Source organism: Pantherophis guttatus, chromosome 7 (genome assembly GCF_059756535.1).
Source record: "Pantherophis guttatus breed Tessera chromosome 7, ASM5975653v1, whole genome shotgun sequence".
In the NCBI taxonomy this organism is placed as follows: domain Eukaryota; kingdom Metazoa; phylum Chordata; class Lepidosauria; order Squamata; family Colubridae; genus Pantherophis; species Pantherophis guttatus.
The window spans coordinates 13,967,617-13,980,050 of record NC_142069.1 but is presented as its reverse complement, the minus strand read 5'-3'; the positions used below and the strand labels follow the sequence as shown (position 1 = coordinate 13,980,050).

The 12,434-nt window shown below is 41.4% G+C and overlaps 1 protein-coding gene across 2 annotated transcripts in view; it reads right to left on the bottom strand.

The window, feature by feature from the left end:
* EPS8 (EGFR pathway substrate 8, signaling adaptor) overlaps positions 1-7,159 on the bottom strand; it is a 173,211-nt gene extending 166,052 nt beyond the window's left edge. Inside the window, exon 1 of one of the 2 annotated variants that reach the window (XM_034402806.3) lies at positions 6,695-7,159. The gene's annotated coding sequence lies outside the window, so the exon portion shown is untranslated. The remainder of the gene's footprint in view (positions 1-6,694) is intronic. The other variant, XM_034402803.3, reaches the window with a different exon arrangement.
* Between the last annotated feature and the right edge of the window lie 5,275 nt (positions 7,160-12,434).

Below are 12,434 nucleotides of genomic sequence, written 5' to 3'. Positions count from 1 at the left end.
GGTTCTAAAATCAGACTCACTTAATGGCCATCTAGCTAGCAGTGGAAATTCTGATCCTGTGGATTTGAGGACTATCTGTAACCAGGGTGGATTTGATTTAAATCGAGTTGATTTAAATCACAATTTAAATGATGATTTAAATCACTAGTAAAAAGGCTTGATTTAAATCAACTCGATTTAAATCATAATTTTTAAAGAGCAACTGTCATCTCTGCTACTCCTTTGACCCACTGTTGACTCACTGATAATCCCAGTGTTGCAGAATATACAGCCTCATGCTACATAACTAAGCTCCATTTCATGCTGAATAAACTAAATTATTTATGTATCTTAAATAGAAAACTATCTTACGATAGATTTTTACCCCAAAAATTTTTTTATTAAAATAAATTTGATAAAAATCAAAAAAATCCGATTTAAATAAAAAAATCAGATTTAAATTTAAAAAATCTGATTTTTTTTTATTTTTTTAAAAAAATCATTGATTTTTATCCACCCTGTCTGTAACGTGTTATGTGCTCATGCATAACAAAACAAAATAAAAACCAGAACAAGGAGAAAACTGCAAGGGATGGATAATTATAGGTATATTAAAACTACGCAATTCTTTTCGAAATACTGACTCCTACCTTTTGGGGGAGAAAAATAAAGTTCTAGTTTGCCTTCAAGAAATCTCAGTTCCCACTCTTTTTCCCCAAAAGAATTGGGTATTGTTTGCAAGCTATCTAGCACTCCACAAGTGGAGATGAAATGTGTCATATCTCCCCAAAATCAGTCTGGAGAATTTCAAGCAGTGCTCCTAAAACAACAACAACAACCCTATATTGTTCTGAGACAATCATGACAAAATTTGCAGCAATAGCATCTCTTCCTGAGGAACCCATATTTCAGAGGGACCGAAAAAACCTTGTGCAAAATAAAGAGAAAATACACAAGGAAGATTCCTCCTCGGTGGATTTGAGTGTTCTATTGGAAATAGAATGGGACAATAGAATAAATCTCGCACCTAATGGAACTCATCTCCAAAGTGAAAATTAAAAACGTGGCATGGGATGAATTTTTTGATGGGAAGCAGTGGTGTGTTTCAAAATCTTTTACTACCAGTTCGGTGGGTGTGGCTTGGTGGGCGTGGCTTCGTGGGCATATCAGGGGAAGGATACTGTAAAAACTCCATTCCCACCCCACTCCAGGGGAAAGATACTGCAAAATCCCCATTTCCTCCCAATCAGCTGGGACTCAGGAGGCAGAGAATAGATGGGGGTGGGGCCAATCAGAGGTGGTTCTCTGAGCTACTCAAAATTTCCGCTACCGGTTCTCCAGAACCTGCTGAAACCCACCTCTGATGGAAAGTTATAGGAAACACCAGGTCTGGCGGTTAGGTTGGAAAATTCAAAAAGGACACGTGAGTAGGCGGCACTGGCGAACTATGGTTGTTTTGCTACTAATATGGATGATAAAGAAGATAAACACAACTCAGAATTCACTTGTTTCCCTTGAGTGGCTAGCAGAATTTTAGGCAAAGACAGTCCAAATGGACAGAAAACTGCTTTCATAGGAAATAAGATTGCATGCACTACTTTATTCATAATCCCCTTATTATGCGAATCAAAATCATAAGCATCACCCAATACATTTCTCTAAGGACTCAGAAAGAATCGAACGTATGAACAACCCTTCCTCACTACGGATTGAGGTTCAAATGTATAAGGCTGATCTTCCTCTTTGAATGGCAGCCATACATAAACAACAAAAAGTACATTTCAGCCAAAAAAAAAAGCTAATACAATCCTTGATTGTATAAACAGAGGCATAGAATCAACATCACATGAAGTATTGGTACCGCTTTATAAAGTAAGGCCACATCTGGAATACTGCATCCAGTTTTGGACACCACATTACAAAAAAGATGTTTGAGACTTTGGAAAAAGTGCAAAGAAGAGCAACTAAGATGATTAAAGTCCTGGAGACTAAAACATATGAAGAATGATTGCAGGAACTGGGTATGGCCAATCTAGAGAAAAGAAGGACTAGGGGTGACATGATAGCAGTATTCCAATATCTCGGGGGCTATCACAAAGAAGGGAGGGGGTCAACCTATTTTCCAAAGTACCAGAAGGCAAGGCAAGAAACAATGGATGGAAACTACTCAAGGAGAGAAGCAATCTGGAATTAAGGAGAAGCTTCCTAACAGTGTGGACAATTAACCAGTGGAACAGCTTGCCTTCAGAAGTTGTAGGGGCTTCATCACTGGAGGTTTTTAAGAAAAGACTAGACAGCCATTTGTCTGAAGTGGTATAGGGTCTCCTGTTTGAGCAGGGGGTTGGACTAGAAGACCTCCAAGGTCCCTTCCAGCTCTATTCCAATTGATTGACAGAAGCAAAGAAAGGGTTTTGGAAAACAAGAATACAACAGTTGCCATTCAATCTGGCAAATCTGAAAGCTGTTCAGTTTTAAAAAGGCTACCTAATAATTTCTTGAGATCTTACAGTAGCAGTAACAGAGTCGGAAGGGACCTTGGAGGTCATCTAGTCCAACCCCCTGCTCACGCAGATCAGTGCAGGAAAGCAGAGGGACTGTGATGTTCAAAAGGATTCCAAAACAAGGCCATCAATCCAGCACATAAAGTAACAGTCCAGCTAGATTCCTGTTAAGTGTCTCTATGCATTTATTTTATATCCATGTGGAAACTAAGAAATCCATGAAGCATTTACCCACAGTAATAAATGGAATATTTATTGATTTAAATTTATTGGCTGCCCAATTTCAGTCCTTCAGCAGTCGCTCCAGCAACACAGCACCAAACTGTAGAAGCTGAATTGACAGGACAACTGATGTAGTGCCAATATAAACACCATTTCTAAAAATGGGCAAGAAAGCAGGCTGGTGACCGTCAGTTTAACAAGAAAGATGGTAGAAAAGTAGAAATAAGCAAACTCCATGAGACCTCTCTCCCCCAACTTTATTCAAAGTAAGTCAGGTCTAAATCTTGAGAATTTTGAAGGTGTCAACGAACGTGTAGACAAGGGTGACTCAACAGATATTCTAAACTTGGATCCTCAGAACTCCTTTCACAAAGTCCTGTGTGAAAGTTTCTTGAACTAACTCAGCCATCATGGCATAAAAAAAAGAGAGGAGTTCCTTTGGATTAAAGAGACAGTTTGGTGTAGTGGTTAAGGCAACAGGCCAGAAACTGGAAGACTGTGAGTCAACTCACTTTAGGCATGAAGCCAGCTGGCTGACCTTGGGTCAATCCTTCTCACTCAGCCCCAGGAAGAAGAAGAAGACAAGAGCAAACCACTTCCAAAGTCTTGCCAAGAATACTGCAAGGACCTGTCCAGGAAATCACCAAGAATGAACACTGACTCAAAGGCACATAATTCTCTTGGATTGGCAACTGGGGATAAAGCAGGAGACAGAAGGAATAAATGGGGAATTGTCTTATAATTCTGCAAAATCTCCATTCCCACCCCACTCCAGGGGAAGGATACTGTAAAATCTCCATTCCCACACCATTCTGGGGCCAGCCAGAGGTGGTATTTGCTGGTTCTCCGAACTGCTCAAAATTTCCGCTACCAGTTCTCCAGAACCTGTCAGAACCTGCTGGATTTCACCCCTGCTTTAAATACAGACCGTTGAGAAGCTAATAATGAAAAGGAGTTACTTCATTCCAATCCAGGCAGGTAGTGAGGTTGGTTACAGAATGAGCCAGAAAAGAACTTCCTCAGGTTTTATAAATTTCCAGAAATCCCAAAGATGGCATCCAATCTGGATTCCCATTATAAGATGGGATGATAAGACCATCTCAGTTAAAGAGCTGGATGGGATGGAAGTAACATAGAAAAGTACTGTACTTTTAGGGCATTTTTTCTCAACATTGGCAATTGTGTGGACTTCAACAACTCCCACAATTCCCTATCCAGAAGGATTGGCTAGGGAATTTTGGGAATTGAAACCCACAAATTTTACAGTCTCTAAGGTTGAGAAACATTGCTTTAGGGCACTGTGCAAATTCAGCAATTGTGATAGACAATATGGTGCTTTAAGAGAGGTCTAGCTATACCATACATACAACTGTCCTACCAATTATCTATATGTACCAGTGGTGGGGTTGCTCCCAGTTCGGACCGGTTCGCAAGAATCGGTAGTAAAACTGGTGGGAGGCTCCGCCCACTGACTCCAACATCATCAGGAAGCTTCTGTGCATGCGTGCGGCCCCGTTGTGAACCGGTAGTAAAGGTACAGTAAGTAGAACCCACCCCTGGTATGTACCAATTATTGTACATACAATTATATTACCAGTTGAAGCTTTTCTTTTCTTTCTTAATCACAAGCCCTTATATAGGAGACAAAACACACACATTTCACCCATAAATAGGGGCCAAAAGTATTATCAGGAGATGGACAAATCTCCAGGCCCCGTTTCCCCCAAAGTATATCTGCACAACACAAATAGAATTCTACCCATTTTTCTGAATCTATACAACCCACCAAAACATCACCTAATTATACAGAGGGCGTTCACATTGGGCCAAAGCTAGGTTGGCTAGCTTGTAGTTTTGTGTGCTGTAAATATACACAACCAGCATCAGTTTTCTGGCACACTGGCTGAACGAAGTGGGACTTGCCATTCAAGAATCCCTCGACAGTAAGATGGGTCGCATATAAATTTAATAAGTAAATAAAGTCAGGGGGATGTTTCTGAATTGGGAGATGTTCTCATATTTAGCCACACAAGTGCACTGAGATCCAGTTTATAGGGTTGCAAAAACTAACAGTGTGTGCCCATCCTTAATTTTAATAAACCACGATTTAATTTAAATTTAATAAACACCTTAAGCTGTCAAGCAGGGTTTGAAAAACTGTAATGACAAGTGTTCACCCAAATAAGAAGCCCCAAACCAAAGAAAGCCTATGGAAAACTTCACCTGTTTTGGGAGGATGGGAGAGATCGATTCTAACCTTGTTACTGGCTTCTAACTCAGATTAGTTGTTCATCAACCATGCCAGGGAAAGATTAGGAAAGCTGAAATCCAGCCCATCCCAGGGCAGGAGTGTCAAGGGCCAGTGCATCAAAGAAGAGGACAAGTCACGCAAAACCCACAGCACAAAGCCAAGCCTTTCTTGCAAAATAATAATAATAATAATAATAATAATAATAATAATAATAATAATACAGCAAAAACCACTGGGAACATGAGGTTGAGAAAGTTTTAGCGAATGAGAAACTCAAGATCTTGTGGGACTTTAGGATTCAGACTGACAGGCACTTAGTCCACAACACACCTGACATAACAATAGTTGAAAAGAACAAAGTATGGTTCATTGACATTGCAATATCTGGTGATGCACGGATTGAAGATAAGCAGCAAGAAAAAATCACAAAGTACCAGGACTTGCAAATTGAAGTTGAGCGACTGTGGAAAAAGAAATCGTGTGTTGTCCCGATTATAATTGGAGCCCTTGGAGCAATACCCAAAGGGCTACCCCGCTATTTAGAAATTCTAAATTTGCCGGACTTGAACATTTTGACTCTACAAAAAACCACCTTACTCGGAACAGCTTACATCCTCCGACGATACCTTGACAGTTCCTAGGTCCTTGGTTAGGACTCGAGCTGCTCAGCTATTAACCAGCCTCAAAGGCTGTGAATCTCACTAAAGATTAAATAATAATAATTATTTATTATTATTATTATTATTATTATTATTATAGCAGCAACGCTTGGGAAGTGTTCGACTAGTGATTTGGGATACGAAATCCAGCATGGTCATCTCGTTTGCTGTGTATATTGTCATTTTTGTGTATTATATTATTATTATTATTATTATTATTATTATTATTATTATTATTATTATTATTATTATTGAAGTTGAGCGACTGTGGAAAAAGAAATCGTGTGTTGTCCCGATTGTAATTGGAGCCCTTGGAGCAATACCCAAAGGGCTACCCCACTATTTAGAAATTCTAAATTTGCTGGACTTGAACTACAAAATTTAGAAATTCTAAATTTGCCAGACAAAAACCACCTTACTCGGAACAGCTTACATCCTCCAACGATACCTTAACAGTTCCTAGGTCCCTGGTTAGGACTCGAGCTGCTGAGCTATTAACCAGCCTCAAAGGTTGTGAATCTCACTAAAGATTTAATAATAATAATAATAATAATAATAATAATAATAATAATAATAATAATAATAATAATAATAATAATGAAAAATCGAGCTGGGAGGACCAACGACAGGAGTGTCTACTACTGAATGCTCAGGTTACAGAACAGAAAAGCCACAGGTAGCAAATCCCACAGATTCTGGCTTAACACACACACACACACACACACACACACACACACACACACACACACACAATATCACATCTTGCCCACCCTTAAAATTACACACACACACAACCAAATCCCGACAGCCTAGGTGAGAATCCCCAACAAACGCCTCCCATTTTCACCCGTGAGAATTCTCCACACACACAAACACACACCCAGCAACCTTCGCCCGGGGAAATCGGGAGACGGGATCGAAACGGGACCATAGGATTCAGCGCAGCTCCCCACCGCCACCATACCGCGCGCGCGCGCTCGCAGAAGCCAGCCTTCAACCCGCGTGGGGGGCCGGTCTCGCGTGGGGGTCGGGAGGGGGGGTGTGGGTGGGAAAAGCCGAGCCGCGCCGCCGCCGCCGCCTACCTTTCTCGGGTCCCCCGTTCCGCTTCTGCTCATCCACAAGGCTTTTTTTTCTTTTCCCCGCGAAAGTAGGGGGGGGGGAGGTTTCCAAACCGGAGGAAGGCTACCAAACCCGTCCGCTTCTGGCCCGGGAACTGCGGCTGGTGAGCCTCGGCGGAGCCCTTCGCTTCCCGCAGGTCATCGGAGCCAAGCGGAAAAAGCCGCCGCCGCCGCCGCCGCGCAGGGTAAGCTAAGTGCAGCTTCGCCTTCCAAAGTGCCCGCCTCTGCCTCGGCGACGCTTTCGGTGGCGCCGGTCTCCCTCTAGCGACCCGCCAGGGCTTTGCTCCAGCGGAATAGGCCGCTTCACACGTGCCGCTTTTGGCCCCGTCTTGCCCGTTCCCCGGGCACGGCGCTGCTTGCTGGGTTCGAGTCCCTTTGGCTGAGGCGCGAAAGCGGCTGTTTCGTTTGGCAAAACGGGGTGGCTTGTGTGGTTTGTAGGCGGTGTGTGGCTTTGTGGCTTTGCGGGTGAACCGAGCTGTTGCGGGTTTTCAAGCAGCTGTGATCATGGCTTAGCAAGATGGGTGATTCCAGTCGAAGTAAGCCACAATTGTGCACTGACCTAATAGTTTAAGTCAGCTTATAAAGTACGCGGGGGTAAAACGCCTTCATTCCCATTCAGCTTTCTTCTGAAACTGGGCTTTTTTAAGGTCAACACCCCCCCTGTTTGTTTAACCACATTTGGCTTAAGTCACACAATGGACTAAGCCATCATTCATTCATTCATTTGCAAACCATATGGGTGGGCCCATATCTATGGTTTCAAAGCTTCCTGCCTTTTTTTTTTCAAAATGGTGGCTTTGGGCGACATGCTAAATTAAAAAGCAAGCAAGCTGCTTTATAGCAATGGCATCCTATATTTAATAAATCCAATTATTGTAGTTTATGCTTCAACGGGTACAAACTCAACCTGGTATCTTTTTTTAAACCAAGGTGTATTTATTTAAGTGTGTGTGTTATATAAGGTCAGTATTACCCTTTTGTACCCTCCCCAGATTTGGGGAGCAAAATGAGTGATGTTATACATATGGTACACACACACAAACCCACACATATATACATATACATATACATATACATATACATATATACACACACACACACCGGTACATACACATAGAATAGAATAGAATAGCATAAGACTAGACTAGACTAGACTAGACTAGACTAGACTAGACTAGACTAGAATAGAATAGAATAGAATAGAATAGAATAGAATTTTTATTGATTGGACACACAAGGAATTTGTCTTGGTGCATATGCTCTCAGTGTACATAAAAGAAGAGATACGTTCATCAAGAATCATAAGGTGTATGTACATACACACGTACACGTCTACATATAAACACACATATATGTGCCTTAGCTCTGGAAACTGGGTTATTTTCCTCCTTTGTGGTAAATTTAAGGAACAATATGATCACCTGTGATACCACCATTACCCTCTCCACAGGAGCAAAAATATTAGCCTCACCCATTTTGGTGACATCATATTTTTGCCCACACCTCCAATTGCCATCACAAGCAAATACATTAGAAGTGAAAATTGCCCCTCCCATCTTCAGGAGTATAAATGTTTTACTTTGCATCATTTGAAACCCATACATAAGAAATCAAAAATAAAACATAGTGACTCTCCTAAATTCAGCATGAGAAAAGCAGGTTGCAGTGTGTACAAAGGTTAAAAAAAGCCAAAATAGCAAAATACGGAAACAGAGAGAAGTCTTGGATTACACTGTTACAGCTGATATCTTTACAATTTTCTTATACTCTTCTAATTTATTAATACAAAACACAGGTTGTTACATTATTTGAGAACGGCGGAATTTATAGTGTTGCCTGAAGATTATTAACTCTCTGATGTTTAGATAATTTAAATGCTTAAAGTAAGCATTTAAGTAAGTAAAGAAAAAAAGTTGGTCAATATTAACTAAGATTTCTAAAATTTAGTGTTGATAAACATAAGGTGGCTTAAATTTTACATCTAAATGTAAATGTGACATTGATAAACAAATGCAGAATACATTAAATTATTTTTATATAAAAAGGTTCCAAGGTCTCCACTGTACTGTTATTGTTGTTTATGTATGTTAAGAAAAAATAATAGCAATAACAAAGTTTTAAAAAGCCCATTTGGTTTCTTAACATCTCCTCTTGGTTTATTCTCTTTGTCATTGTTTTCTTCTTTGTCTTGTGACGGCTTTGTTTTTTGCATTGTTCTCTGTGTTTTAAACATTTTAACAACTATAAACCACCGAGTCACTGGGAATCAGGTGGCATATAAATTGAATAAATTATTACTATTATTATTAGGGTCTGTCTGTCACAACAACATGAAGTCGCGGCTGCGAGTTCTTTAACTGGTATTGACCTTCATTTGCGTTGAGGTCTTCCCAGGAACCTAGGCTGTCATAATGTGTTAGCATAATATATGTGTGGATCCAAGCAGCGTTGCCTTTTGTGACTGATGGAAATTTTGTCAATCAATGAGCAGATTTTCTAACTGCCATCCAAGTTATTCTGGTTGTTATGGTTTGTCGCACAATCAGCTAGATGTTCAGACTGGATTTGACATTTTTGTCTGCCTATTGTGTCCTTCCCAAAGACCTGGGATAGACAGATGCAGTTGTTTTATGGCGTCACAGGATGTAAGCCATTCCAAGTAAGGCTGCCTTTCGCAATTGACTGATGGTGAATTAGTCAGTGCCGATGGTATTGTTTAGTTATTTATTTCTTGGGACCGTTGCAGTTTGCAGTGTTTATAACATTTAGGCCCCTTTGCATACCATATTGTTAAGTGTTTATATGGCAAATATAAACCCTATTGACTTTTTTAAAACCTCCCTTAGAGATAATCGTGATAGGAAACTTCCTTCAGTTGAGTTAAATATTACAACTGGCTCTGGTTAAGACATAGTAATATTTTGACCCGATCTATTTTAAGCACATACAATGTATGATCTCTTGACCACCATGGCCCAAAAAAGGTACTTGAAGAACTTTTAATCATTGCCAAACTGCATCGATTAATGAGATAAATGGGGAAAATCATGTAATTCAGTACACGTAGAATAACTATCGTAACTGCATTGACTTTCTTTAGTTTGATTCTCATTCACCTGAAATTCAGTTGCAGCAAATTCAGCTTTTGTCCTTGTTCCATCCTCTTCTTGTTTTCTTCTTGTCTGTTTAGTAAACAGACACACATTGGTATGTGTGTCCGTTTGTGTGTGTGTGAATCCTCTATGCACTGAATGGCTTAGGATCATGATGGCGAACCTATGGCATGCGTGTCACAGGTGGCACGCGGAGCCATGTCGCCTGGCACGCCAGCTCGGTTCCGGCATGCATGCACATGCCGACCAGCTAATTTTTGGGCCTTCTGAGCCCACCAGAAGTAGGGAAACAGGCTGTTTCCTGCCTCAGGAGGTCCTAGGGGGTGGAGAAGGCCCGTTTTTCTTTCTCACTTGGCTCCAGATCCACTCTATGCATCTGGGAAGGGCGAAAACAGCCTTCCCCATCCCCTCGGAGGCCTGAAATGGCCCATTTTCCAACTTTCAGTTGGATGGGAAGTGACTTTTTTGCTGTTCCCCGCCTCCAGAGCCTCTCTCTGGAGGCTGGGGAGAGCACAAAAGTCACTTCCTGTACAACTGGAAATTGGGAAACAGACTGTTTTGGGCCTCTGGAGGGCCTCTGAGGGAGTGGGGAAGGCTGTTTTCGCCCTCCCCAGATGCATAGAGAGGATCTGGAGCCACGTGAGAAAGAAAAACGGGCCTACCGGGCCATCGCATGCCAGGAGCGGGGGGGGAGGGCGCACGTGCATGCGCAGGCCCGGGCATATAGAATTATGGGTGTGGGCACGTGGGTACACGAACTTCCCCCCCCTTCCTGGCACGCGATGGCAAAAAGGTTAGCCATCACTGGCTTAGGGTAACCCTGGCAGAAAACAGTTGTGTTCCCTCTGATCTAATGCAAGGTTGCCTATAGAGAATTAAAAAATGAACCTGAGATACAGATAGTCTTCAACTTACAACAATTCACTTAGTGACCATTCAAATTTACAACATAATTGAAAAAAGTGACTTATGACCATTTTTCAAACTTATGACCATTGCAGCATCCCCATGGTCACATGATCAAAGTTTGGATGCTGGGCACCTGGTTCCTATTTATGACGGTTGCAAAATCCCAGGGTCGTGGGATCCCCTTTTGCAACCTTCTGACAAGCAAAGTCAATGGGGAATCCAGATTCACTTAACAACCCTGATACTAATTTAACAACTGCAGTGATTCACTTAACAACGGTGGCAAGAAAGGTCGTAAAATCGGGCCAAATTAATTTAACAGCTGTTTCGTTTAGCCACAGAAATTTTGGGCTCAATTGTGGTTGTAAGTTGAGGACTACCTGTACACTGTGTTAGGAAAATGCATTTCTCAAAATCGATGCAACTTTTCTCTGCTGTGTTTATAAAAGATTGTTATTGTGGAGCATTAAAGAAAAGTTGTTTCTGGAACACGAACTTATATTTTTAATGTCTCCACAAACAGCCTTTTGGATGTGACCCAGTCTTTCCACTCCCTTCTTACCCCCCTGAAATGTACACAAAGTTCCAGCATTGTATAGTGTATGTAAAAACTTTTTTTTTATTTAAAAACCCAAAATGAGATATTACTCAACAGCAACAGAAATATAACACAGTGTCTTCTTGAACGCAAATACTATTTTTTGCTTTCCACCTCACAAAATGTCCCCAAGAGTCTCAAACTCTCTCAGTGATCCAATCCTGTCAGGAAAGCATATTTTATGACTTCACATAATTGGTGTTGTACTCTGTCCGTTTTTCTGCTGGGTTAAAATAAACCAACTCTTCGGCCTCCTTCAACTTTTAAAATTTAGTGCTTGGTGAAATATCCTCTCGTGGGGCTCGATACATTCATCATCATCTTTTAATGAGCCCATAATCCCTTGCGGGGTGGAGTCTGAGCAACTGAATGGAGCTGAGTGTTTACTGGCTGGATGCCCTTCCTGTCACCAATACGGAGTGATATTCAGCAGATATAATCTTAGCGTGCCCAGAGAAATATTTGCCTCTACCTAGGATCAAACTCATAGCCTCCTGATTGTGAGGCGAGAGCTCCACCTTTAGGCCACCACACCACTCCTGGGACTCAATCAGGAGTGAAATGCTCCCGGTTCGGACCGGATCACCCGATCCGGTAGCGATGGAGGCAGATGGTTTGGAGAGTCAGTTGCAAAAAATCCCTGCCCCCCACTCATGCCCAGCTGAGCCGAGCGATCATCAGAGGCTTTTTAAAATTATTTTTAAAAGCATTTTTTTACAACCTCTTCGGCTGAAAAAAATGCTTTTAAAAGTTAAAAAAAAAAGCCTCTGATTTTCGCGCGGCTCAGCTGGGATCGTCAGAGGCTTTTAAAAGCATTTTTTTAACAACCTCTTCGGCTGAAGAGGTTGTAGAAAAAATGGTTTTAAAAAAAAAAAAAAAAACCAGTTGGCCACGCCCACTCAGCCACATTACCCCACCACCACCAAGCCACGCCCACAGAACCGGTAGTAACAAATTTTACATTTCACCACTGGACTCAATACATTGTGTTGTTTGAATTTCCCACAATGCCATGGTAATAAACTACAATGGGACATTGTGGGAAGTGTTTCCCCCTGTGTATGTGTATGACCCTCCCTGCGCA